Consider the following 13036-nt stretch of genomic DNA (forward strand, 5'->3'; position numbering starts at 1 on the left):
GTAGTCTAGCGGTTCTACAAAAGGAACTACAAAAAAAGTACCAGACTACAAAAAATTTAGTTCTGAGGTCTATTCGTTCGACCAAAATATTTCAGGGTGATGCCCCAGAATGACCGCAGTCTATTGTCTGAAACAAGTAAGAGATAAAAAATTGCAGACAAAAGAAAGATATTGTACAGATTAAGTTGTTGATATTCTGTTGTCGCTTAGCTCTCAGCTCATCCCCAAGAGCAAAACCAAGATCATAATTATGATCTCTCTTCTCCTCCTTATCAGCACCTTTATTATTTGTAAGGGAAAAGAAATTTCAGGCTTAATTAGCTTACTTTTCTTTATTCATTTTTAGTAACCCTTAATCCTATTCTTTATAGTTTCTGTACATCAGAATATCCTCTTAACAATGCTTTGCAGTATTCGTGCTCAATATTGTTAAGCTCGATTAAACAAAGGAAACTATATGTGGTGACAATATGTGTTAAGAATAGCAACCGTCAAATCATATCCCACCGTAAAAAGACACGTTGGATAATATGTTCGTGGACATTTTCTTGCACGTAAGAAAACATGGGACAGTCACGGTGGAGAGGCCTTTGATCATAAGGATTAAACTAGGGTTTAAGAACAACAGTACTGGGCATAATTCTTACCGACACATTCCACCTGGCCTACGACTGGATAATCACCATCACAACGTTGATGATGATGATGATGATGATGATGATGATCGTCGTCATCATCATCATGGACCCACGTCACCATTTCAACTGATTAGAGGTTAGCCGCATGTAAGGGAAGCAAGATAACAGCTATTAGCGTTGTTCGTGTTTCCAATTTGATAATGTACTTCAAATGCTTAGAATTAAAAAAAAAATAATAAATAATAATAATAATAACAATAATAATAATAATAATAATAATAATAATAACAATAATAATAATAATAATAATAATAATAATAATAATAACAATAATAATAATAATAATAATAATAATAATAATAATAATAATAATAATAATAATAATAATAATAATAACATGTTTATCAAACATCCATTTATTCTCTTGCTTCTTGAATCAAGTAATATAAAAGATATCATTAATTAAAGAAAAATATTTTAAAACTTTAATGGCAAGATAATAAAATTACAATTCTTTCATTCAATCGTCTCCTTAGTGTCTTTCAGGATAATGTTTCTGTATTTTTATCGCTTTCTATTTTTATCAGAGGTTGTGGAGGATTGTAAGTAGTTATCCTAGAATCCTTTCTATAAGATAAGGAAAACTATAATTCTCTTCAATTATTTGCCGAATAGATATCCCTACAATCATATATAATACTCTTTAGCTGCTCTTTTATTTTTCATCTTACAAAACTATATTTATCTTACCACAATCGTTCACTCATTTCACATTTCCTGTTATTTTTTTTTATTTCAGAGGAAAAGAAAACAACTTACAAATTATAAGCACGCCAAATATCTAAAATATCTTCCGTAAAATTTACACGTGATTTTTTAAATATATTTTTGACTTCAACTGTAATTGTTAAAAATTGAAAAAAAGAATAGAAGTAAATTATTAATTCAGACTTTCTGCACTTAACATATGTGTATGTATTTACGTATATGTGCGCATGCTTTTGTGTGTGAGTATTTATCAGTGGGAATGTGTGTGTGTATGAATGCCTCTGTGTGTGTGTGTGTGTGTGTGTGTGTGTGTGTGTGTGTGTGTGTGTGCAAGTATATGCACGTGTTACTGTTTCTAAATGAAAAATACTATCGTTCCCTTAAGATAGTAAATCATCAACAAGTTTGAAGATGTCGTATAATCACGAATTATCTTACATTATTTCTTTCAGCAAGTAAGCTTCTAGTCCTTTATTCCTTATCTTATTTAGTCTATCATACATATGATCTTGTAAACGCCTGTCAACTTGAATTTAGACATACCGTCCTCGGTTTTAGAGTCTCTTATCTTTTAACAGTTCGCTGATGTACGATAGAAAACGTCGTTTGAAACAAAAGCGTAACCAAAAGTAATTTAACAAAGGAACAAACATTGATTTAAGTTATGCTGAAAATTCTTTTGATTCTAAGAATATTTTAGTCCAGATCAGATTTTGTAGACAAAATGGCATATCTTAAAGACAAAATATACATATAACAGTTGTGACTATCTACGATGTGGATGGGGGATGTGTTACATCCGCTCTCATATTTTTTACTATATTATGAGGAAACACACGCCAATGAGAAAGGTTGTGGAGTGGCAGAGACTGTACAAAGGTTATCAAAATGCCTCCAAGTACATAACTTAGCCCTTTTAAGTTCAAACTTGAAATCTCATTGTACGAACCAATTTACATCTCTGGGACCGATAAATATGAATAGTGTTTTAATATTCACTTAATCAACTAAACGTCTTCTCTGCAAATTCCTGATTTTGTGCCAATATACGAAATCTATATTCACAACTTAGATACCGATATATTTTGAAGAAAGTATATATTTGTGTCTGTTATTGAATCTTTTTATGCAAGCAAGTCCAGATTTAAATGTTTATATTAATGGCCATGGCTGTCATCTAAAATATTTTGTGTGATTGGAATATGAATTTATTAAAAAAATGATGCTTCTTTACTCTTTTTCTAGAAACTACGAGGGATGACTGACTGAAAATGTTAGACCCCTTTAACGAAAAGGTTACTTGATCACAAGCTAGCTAAAAGCCGATATATTGGTTTTGACATAACAGTTCACTACTGACAAACGTATTTAAAACCTTTCAATGATTGCTATGACCTACGGCTGATGTTATGTAACAGTACTTTTCTATCTTCTATTTTCTCCATAGGATTTGTTTGCTTTTCATCTAGTAGAATTATACCTAAACATCCCACACTAGTTATGCAATAAATTGCAATTTTCTTATTAGTTCTGTAACTTTTAAAGAATGGTTATGAATATAACTTTTTAAAATGTAACTTAATCTCTTCAGGTTACACGTTTCTATGTCCCACTTATATATTTTTTTTATTTATTTCTTGTTGGTTCTCTCATATTCTAAATGAACACTAATAATAGAATGTAGCGAAAAATATTACTGGGGTGTATTCTAACTGATTTACAATTAAATTATTCTGTTAATGAATGATGAAATACGTCAATCACTACAGAGTATCGATAAGCATGTATGGTAGGAATGGAATAGCTTTTCTGCCTGGTATATTAGGTATATAAAATTCTACATAGATTAAACTTACAATCTTAAAAACGTGAAATAAATACTATTTATAGATGATACATAAACGATTTCTACATCCTTCAATGATGATTGATATGTTTTATGTGCTTCATATTAGCCTTAATCGAACAGACCTTATCCTCAAAGGAGTTATATTCACGATTATTTCGTCTTTTGTTTTCAAGCATAGTGCATGTGGACTACGTTATCCAATGTGTCCGTTTTCAACCTTTGTGACATTGATGTTAGTGTCACTAAACAACTTCGAAACAAGAATATAATTCTTTTCTTCAAAAACACTCATAAAAGTTTTGAAATACTTAAAATCTCGAAACAGTTCTTATCCATAATTGTTCATGTTATTAAAAAGTACTGAATACTGCAACTTACAAGAATAGTAAACTTTAGTGTGGTTTGGAGTTTGGAATTAAGTTAAGGCTGTTTATATTTTCGGTAATTTTCTCATGTTAGTATTGCAATCGAGAAAAGGACAGCAATCATCACATACTCTCATTTTCTTTGTTCTACAAAACTGTTGGCTGCGTTCTTGTATATAAAGATATAAAATCAATATTTAGTTTTGAGAGATAGGGGAAGTATAGAGGAATTGGTAGATATTCAAGAAACAACACACGGCACGATAAAATCTTACGCCGAATCAACTTCTTTCAAGATTATTCTGATTTAAGCTATATTAAAGATTTATATTCACTGAGATATGTTAACTAATAATCACGCTTCATATGTATTGAGGAGAATATTTTATTTTATTTACTTCATGTGGAAGAGATGAAAGTGAGTTTCTTTTTTATTTTAGTTAGAAATAGTCCCAAAACATCATTCTATACCCAGATTGAAGTTTCGCTTTTGAGTAGAAGATGTAGAGCTGCTTTTTTATGCTTTTTTCTGAAAAGAAATTTATGACATGCAGAGAAGAAAATTGTATGGTAGATGTAACAAAAAGCAGTGAGTCGTGAAATGATAAGATGAAAAAAAAAAAAAACAATATTGGAAGTAGATAAATATTAACATAAAATCTAATAGACTGACAATATGATAGATGATAAGTCAGATGAATTATTTGGTAAGATTGGGCTGATAACATTTAATATGTGTCTCAGACATTCAAATTTTGATAACATTCTCTTGAACTTTGAAACACATTTTCCAAAAATTATCATGTACAAAATTTATAAAAACAAAATGTGTGTAAACAAAATTATGAAAACTGAGTAACATAGTTATAAACAAATACTTAAGAACAAAATGTCTGAAAAAACAAAACAAAAGCAAATATTATTAATCATAATTCCATCATGGGAAATAGTGGAAGTAAACAAATATTTCTTCAGACGCTCATATTGTAACTTATCTTGAACACACTACGACGGTCAGAAAGTTCATTTGTAGCAAGAAGTCATGTAGTCTATGTCATGAGAGAGACAGGAGAGGTGTGTGAGAGAGACTTGCAACTGAAAAATATAATTGTTAAGCCGAGTAAATTTTCAGTAGGCTATCATCATATGAAAGAACCAAAACAATTCTTTCTAAGTTTGGCACAAGGCCAGCGATTTTGAAGGGAAGCTGGTATGATAAAGAAAAAGGCCAAGACAGTGTTGTGTGAAAAACAGCCAAGAGAAACACAGCTAGCGCTTCTAGCAACCGCACCCCTCTACACTCCCACATATTTGACAAATAATATACAAATACAATATAAATTTCATTTCTCTGAAATGATAAGAAATGTTATTTATTGAGGTAAAACTGTATTAGATCTGCAAAAAGATAAGCATCGATTTAAATTACTTCCTAAAAGGCAGGGTAAACCAATCATTAATGTACGTTTTCGGGTTAAACTCTTGGCCACTTGATGGATTATACTAATCTATACTGAGCGCTTGCGTGACCTAGGGCAGCAGGAACAAGTCGAAGACCTTTGCCAGTATTATCGATCGCTGTCAGGCTCTCAGTTATAACTTTATATGATTTTCCTTTTCAAAGAATCTATTGATCGTTTTGTTAGTGTTATTCTTGTTAAAGAATACAACCGAAGAAATAAGCTATTCTTGCAATATTTTCTTTAAAGGTTTATGGTTCATTTTTTTCTACCAAAAGGAACCAAAATAGCTGTTTAATTTTTCTATATTGCCAGAGCTATTTTGTCTAGTTGCTAGGTTTATATAGAGTTTTGTTCAGTTTTACTATGACATGCGGAAGATTTTCTGGAAGAAATAACGCTGCAGTTCAGATTTATGAACGATAGAAGAAAACCTTTACTTTTACAAGTAATTGAATTCATGCATAAAATTCTGCCTCCGTGTGTGTATGGGTGGGTGGGGGCGTTAAGAACTTCAATCTTACGGATTTCCCTCTGTGTCCATGTTTACGTCAGTCATTCACCTGAAGCTTTGCGGCTAAAATATGTAGCATATTGACAGAAGAAGACTAGATACCCTTTTTTTTTCGTTTATTGTAATGAGGGCAGTTACTGCTTAGTTGAGAATTATTTTCTCGTTCTGAAGAAGAAACATAAGCGTCGCATACAGCCGCTACTATTTTATATATGTGTAATCATCATAAAGAATACTCGGATATATGTGGCCTACCATTTTATCGAAGCTTGTAGCAATGACTTAGTTATATTAACTCGAGGGTAGTGTTTTGGAATTGTTTTTTCTTTCTACGTATATTGACTGATTTTGTGGTGTTGAATGTATCAAGATTGCTATGTTCCCTTTGAAGAACATTTTCCGGATTAATATTCATAAAAGTAATGCGTGCCTTGTTGGATGTTTCTTGGTGCGTGACAAGAAATACTTGTGCGTGTAAAGTTAAATACGTTTAACGAGTTGTATGATCTGTGTAGCAACGTGTGTAAATTTAAGCAACACGAACGAAGCAGGTCATTCACGATGGGGAGGGACTTTGCAAATCACAACAAAATTTTCAGGTACAGTACAATTCATAAAATATGTTTCAGAAGGAACATTGATGGAGTGGTCTGGAGAATATTTTAGGGGAAAAAAAGTCGAAAGAGGCGTATAAGGTATTCAAAGAAACCTGTTAGAAGGATTTAGAAAACTTACACATGAAATTATAAGATACTGTTATCACATATTTTTCATCAAGGGTATTAAATAAAATTTAGTATAACTTACTTTGAAAACCTACCAATATAGACTGATTGATGAATATAAGATTCAGAATGTTATTCATATGCATATCTAAACGCCAGGCTATGAAATGTATTTCCTCGATGAATAGTCATTTATTTGAGAGCGATATGTTGATTAAACCATTGATGTCATTCCAAAGAAAGCAATCGATAACTCCTACATACACAAGTGCATGCATACATTCGTACTCACGTGTCTATATTATGTATGTATGTATGTATCTCTCTCTCTCTCTCTCGTATATATATATATATATATATATATATATATATACGCATATATACATATCATATATATGTGTATAAATATATATATACATAATGAAGTAGAGATAGAGTATATACATATATATGTATATATATATATATATATGTGTGTGTATACATATATATATATATATGTGTGTATATATATATATATATATATATATATATGTATATATATGTATATATATATATATACATATATATATATATATATATATATATGAAATTAGTCTCAGTCGAGACATTGATATGATTCAGTAATTTATTTCGAGTAATGACACCAGAATAATGTGCCGCGTCGTATTCCTATTTAATGCTTATCATTAGTGGTCTCAGACTTCATGACCGTCCAAGATTAGTTAATAGAAATTTTGCCGAATACCCATACAAGATTATGTAAATGCATCTCGTTGCTTGGAGAAATTTTTTTTTTCCTCGAAACTTGGATATTCTTGTATTCTTTTGCGTTGTTAATGGTTTCAGTCATGGGTTTTGTCGAATATATCAGCCTCGCTACTTATTTATTCCTTAACTTATTTATCCGATATCTATTAATCGTATCATTAAGTTACGTCATTGATATAAAGGTACTCTACTCGTCAGAACCACTGTTTTACACAGAAATACACATACGCAGGCGCTTACAAAAACACACATATACACACATATAGGTATACAGTGTGTGAGAGTGTGTGTATGCGTGTGAAGATACGTGATCTCGCGATTAGAATACTAGGTTCAAGTTCATTACTTTGGGATATTATAATATTCAAAAACATAAACGTCTAACTCGACATCCTCCATAAACAAATAGACTCCTAACAATAATTACTGGTTATTTCTTGACGTCAAAAACATACTAAAATATTAAAAAAAACAATACCGGTTAATCTAGCATGAAGTATATGTTCAATCGTCTAGAATTTTAAAAATCAGAATGCACGACTCCAAGAACTAAAATAAATACAAATGTAAATACAGTACCTAAAAAAATAAACTGATGGCAAAATAGGTGCCAAAAGAATAGTTACACAATAATTACGAAGAGCAAAACAATAAACAGATCAAATAGTTAAATAATCTATCTTAAAACCACAACATACAACGCAAGAAGTACAGGGATAAGCAATTTCCTTCCCAGCCTCATGGTTTGGGGTTCAGTCCCACTGTGTGGCAGATTGGAAAGTGTCTTCTACTTTAGCCTCGGTCGACCAAAAGATTGCGAATAGACAAAAACTGGAAGAAGCCTGGTGTATACATATATATTTATGTGAGTGTCTTTGTATCGGTGTCTGTCCCCCGAAATCACATGACAACTGGAGTCGATCCGTTTGACTAAAATTCTTCAAGTCACTGCTGCATCATGGTCATAGACAAATGATTGAAAAAGTAAAAGCTAACAGTTTAAAGATAATCCAACAGAGCACCCCATTATTGAAGCAAAAATGAATCAAATGCACAGGAAATACACAATCTATTCAAAAGCAAAATGTAACCAAAATCTTTAAAATGTACTTACCATCGCTTAATCACTTCCTAAAAGCACAACACCAATTGTCAAAAAATGCGGTCGCCATAAATGTGGAGCCTCCTTCAATATCGTAAAAAAACAGCCCATAGAAACAGCCCATAGAAAAACAGCTCCGGAATGCTTTCACTGCATGTAATCCTTTTATATGTTCATGAAAAAGTTTATTTTTTGCAAGAGAAAAATGTACAATATCCATAGAGAACATATGCGAAATCCTAATACAAGACACATTTAGGCTTATAGTTTACACATACATCATCAATAAAATTACCAGCCGTTCATTTGACCCTTTTGTGAGAAAAGTCAAATATATATATTAAGATAAGTTTATTAAAAATAGAAACCAATTGTGTTATAACAATACATGAAACACAAGCATTACACTATTGTAGTTAATATTCACACATAGTAATACATATATAAACATATATAAAAGCAAGAAGGTTATTTCTAAATTTTTAACTATTTTTTCAATGCATTTACTGACGTAATATATTTTTAAGTCTTTTCGACACAGCTATCATCCATGCAATCGCTTGACCCTCTGATTTCGTAACCTGCATAAACCATCTAAGTAGCAACGCAACTCATGGGACTTGAACCGACAGTTTTCAAATTTCAGCCAATATCGAGCGAAATACGGCTTAGCTCCAGATTCTTCTACTGCACACATCTTTTAAAAATCTAGAGTAGCTCGTATACGAGTGGGTATATATTTGTAAAAAATGAAGTTTGAAAATGCTGCTATATTAGACAAATTTTAATTTAACATGTTTCGGTTCTTGAAATGACGAACCTTATCAAAAAAAAATTATATATAATAAAGAGAGTCCATGCTATATGTTTAAAGAGTATGATGTAATAGTTCATAATTGTGACATATATTCAATAGAGTCAAATATACAAAAATTCATATATAATATTCAATACAGTCAAATATAAAAAAATTCATATATAATAAAGAGAGTCCATGCTATATGTTTAAAGAGTATGATGTATGATGTATGTTCATAATTGTGACATACATTCAATAGAGTCAAATATAAAGAAAAATTCACGTTCTTTAAAAGGCGAGGAGTTCATTTTAGATTTTACCTTGTGTTCCAATGGGAGCAACAGTAATGATTTTTGGTCGGTGTCTGCTCGCATAATTTTGGTAAGTTTGAGATTGTTGGATTTATATCAGCTCAGCTAAGCTGTGGTCACTTGCACTTTTCACTGACGTCATATAGTTCCAAACCAATCAAAACCCAGTCTCAACGAATATAGTGAGGATACAGTTAGGAGTCTTTTCACTATATTCGTTGAGACTGGGTTTTGATTGGTTTGGAACTATATGACGTCAGTGTAAAGTGCAAGTGACCACAGCTTAGCTGAGCTGATATAAATCCAACAATCTCAAACTTACCAAAATTATGCGAGCAGACACCGAACAAAAATCATTACAGTTGCTCCCATTGGAACACAAGGTAAAATCTAAAATGAACTCCTCGCCTTTTCAAGAACATGAATTTTTCTTTATATTTGACTCTATTTAATATATGTCACAATTATGAACTATTACATCATACTCTTTAAACATATAGCATGGACTCTCTTTATTATATATAATTTTTTTTGATAAGGTTCATCATTTCAAGAACCGAATCATGTTAAATTAAAATTTGTCTAATATAGCAGCATTTTCAAACTTCATTTTTTACATATATATATATATATATATATATATATATAATATATATATATATATATATATATACATACATATACATATATATATATATACTAGCAGTATCGCCCGGCGTTGCTCGGGTTTGTAAGGGAAATAACTATAAAGCATTTTTAGAGAGTTATAGCCCAAAAATAGCAAAAAAATGGGAAAAAATGATGGTAAATTTTTTTTAGTTAAAAAGGTCGAGTTGCGTCCCCTAGACAGTCTGTGGTTTGTGTTTCTGATTCTCGACCCCATGTCGAATTTATCGATTCTTTTCAGAACTGGGGGAACTTTTCAAAATTTTCGCTGCGTTAGTTTTGAATTATGACATTGGGCTATGTGTGTGTCAAGTTTCATCAGAATCGGTTGAAAGCCGTGGTCAGGGTGAGCGTACAACCTGACAGACACACAGACACACAGACAGACAAACTGGCGTTTATATATATATATATATATATATATATATATATATATATAATATATATATATATATATCTTTTAAAAAACTTCGAATGTCTTCAACTTTTCTTTTATCACTTCTGTTCGTGTGAAAAATTATCTTGCATGTGTGTACATTAGTATATGCATATACATATACATATTCACACACATCTATATATATGTGTGTATGTGTACAGAAAGAGAACTAAATACACACACACACATACATATTTATATATATATTTATATAAAAATTAGAAAAAAACACCTTTTATCAATTCAAAAAGAACAATTAAATTACACCATCTAGAAAATTACATATAATAGAAAAAATAAGAATAAAATAAGAATAATATGCTGATGATTAAGTAAATTGCAAAATAAGAAACATACATACATGTATGCGTACATAGATACATTGGAAGTTCACATATATACCAATTATAATTGCTGCACGCAGTTTTGTGAGAAAAGGTTTAATTAAACGAAATCAACCAGCTAACTTACATTACGCAATCTGTAATCGGAATAGTAAAAATATACAAGACATTTCTCAAGTTCAGTGTTTGAGTACAGTCCAATGTTTGAGCGGCATAGTTTGGTTAGAAACCAGGTCCTTCCTTACAGGAAGAATTCAAATGATTCAAAAGAGAAGAGAATGTGCATGCGTGTGTGTGTGCCTGTCTGTGTGCGCGCACAAGCGTGTGATATATACGTTTTTGTCTATATATACTTACATGTGTTTGCCTTTTTGTCTCTCTTTCTCTCGCTCTCACATCCTCTCTCTTTTCCACTCTCTCTCTCTCTCTTTCTCTCTCTCTCTCTCTCTGTATCACTCATCTCATATTTTACTTATTTCAGTCATTGGAGCTCAGCCATGCAGGGATACCAACTTCATTGGTTTAATCCAGTGGTTCCCAAACGCTTTTGAACTGCCGCCCCCTTGACACCCATTCCACATTCCTAGTGCCCCCACCTCAACTAAACACGACCAACAGAGACCTCTTTCTGAAGCAGAATCAAAGCAACTGCATTTCACAAATAAAACTTAACTTCATTAACCTATTATTCTGTTGTTTTTACATCAATTGCCCCCTTTTGGCCACCCCATTATCACCCAACGTTTCTTCAATCCCCCCCACTTGCAAATTTCCACCGCTCCCACGTGGGCGGTATCAGCCACTTTGGGAAGCACTGTTTAATCGAACAGATCAGTTGTCTCCGCCTGCGGCAAACTACACTCTGCCGCGAGATAGTTGCCTCCATAGCGTGAATCTAAATTATTGGGCATACTCCATGTTATTTTAATCAGCGGCTCTCTTCGGGGCTGCCTTAGGACATGTAGGAAGAATATAAATGTTTTGGAATTTTCCTTTTCCTCGTTTGATTGCACTAACTGCAGCCAAGAAGTTCAATCTACGCTTACAAAAATCTATTAAACCCTGGAAGTAGTAATGGCAATTAAGGCGTTATTCAACGCTTCCCACAACACCAGGAATCCTTAACACAAGACTCAACACCGACTGCATAGACACACATATAATATAGAGGATCTTCGTCGATGCCTCCACCAAATTTGGAAGTGGTCTAACGATTGGGACCTGTGTCTGAACGTGTCAAAGTGCTGTCATCTGCCTGTCGGCTCTACTCCTGCAACTCAACTTGATTTCGAGCCGGGTCGTCTGCTGCTGGAGAGGACCGATCAGGTAAAGGACCTAGGTATCTTGGTGGATTCCTCCTTTTCGCCTTCGGCCCAGTGCGTCCATGCTGCCAACAAAGCACGCGGAATTCTGTTCTTGATTCGACGGTCATTCGGAATGCTCACAGCAGCCATATTCCTACCACTCTATGTCACGCTGGTGAGACCCATATGGAGTATGGGATTCAAGCCTCTTCTCCTTATCTCCTCAAAGACATACAGCATCTCGAAAGAGTCCAGAAGCTGGCTACCCGCATGGTTCATGGTCTCAAAAATTTGTCCTACAAAGAAAGGCTGAGGACGCTCGACCTTTATTCTCTTGAAAAACGCCGCCGCCGTAGTGATCTCATTCTCGCCCACAACATCATAAGCGGAAAGTGTAACCTCTCGAAAGAGCTGTTCTTCACTCCTGCTCCAGAGCGTCGGCTGCGGGGTCATTCCAAAAAGCTCTACCTGCGACGATTTCATCTCAATCGAAGGAGAAGAGCTTTCTCCGTCCGGGTTGCGGATCCGTGGAACAAGCTGCCAGACGAGATGGTGAAGATGCCGACGACCGCTTTGTTCAAAGCCTCCCTGGACCTCAAGTGGCCTGAACTCTTTACATGAACACCACCCTGTACTTAACTCCATGTCCCCCTACATGGCCTTGCTATTTGCTTTTGAGCCAAATTAACTAACTAACTAACATATATTTCCTTTACTTGTTTAAATCATGCAAATGCGACTGTGACTGGGTATTGCCTGGGTAGAATTTTAGTCAAAAAATTAGCCCCGGCAATTGTATTTTTAAGCCTTGTACTTATTCTATCTGATTCTTTTTGCCAAACCACTAGGTTACGTGGTCATAAACATACCAAAACCGGTTGACAAGCGGTGGAGGAAACAAACACAGATACAAACACACGTGCGCGCACGAGCGATTCACAAACATGCACATGCGGGCGCGGGCACACACACACACACACG

This window comes from Octopus sinensis, linkage group LG2 (assembly GCF_006345805.1).
Source record: "Octopus sinensis linkage group LG2, ASM634580v1, whole genome shotgun sequence".
In the NCBI taxonomy this organism is placed as follows: Eukaryota; Metazoa; Mollusca; class Cephalopoda; order Octopoda; family Octopodidae; genus Octopus; species Octopus sinensis.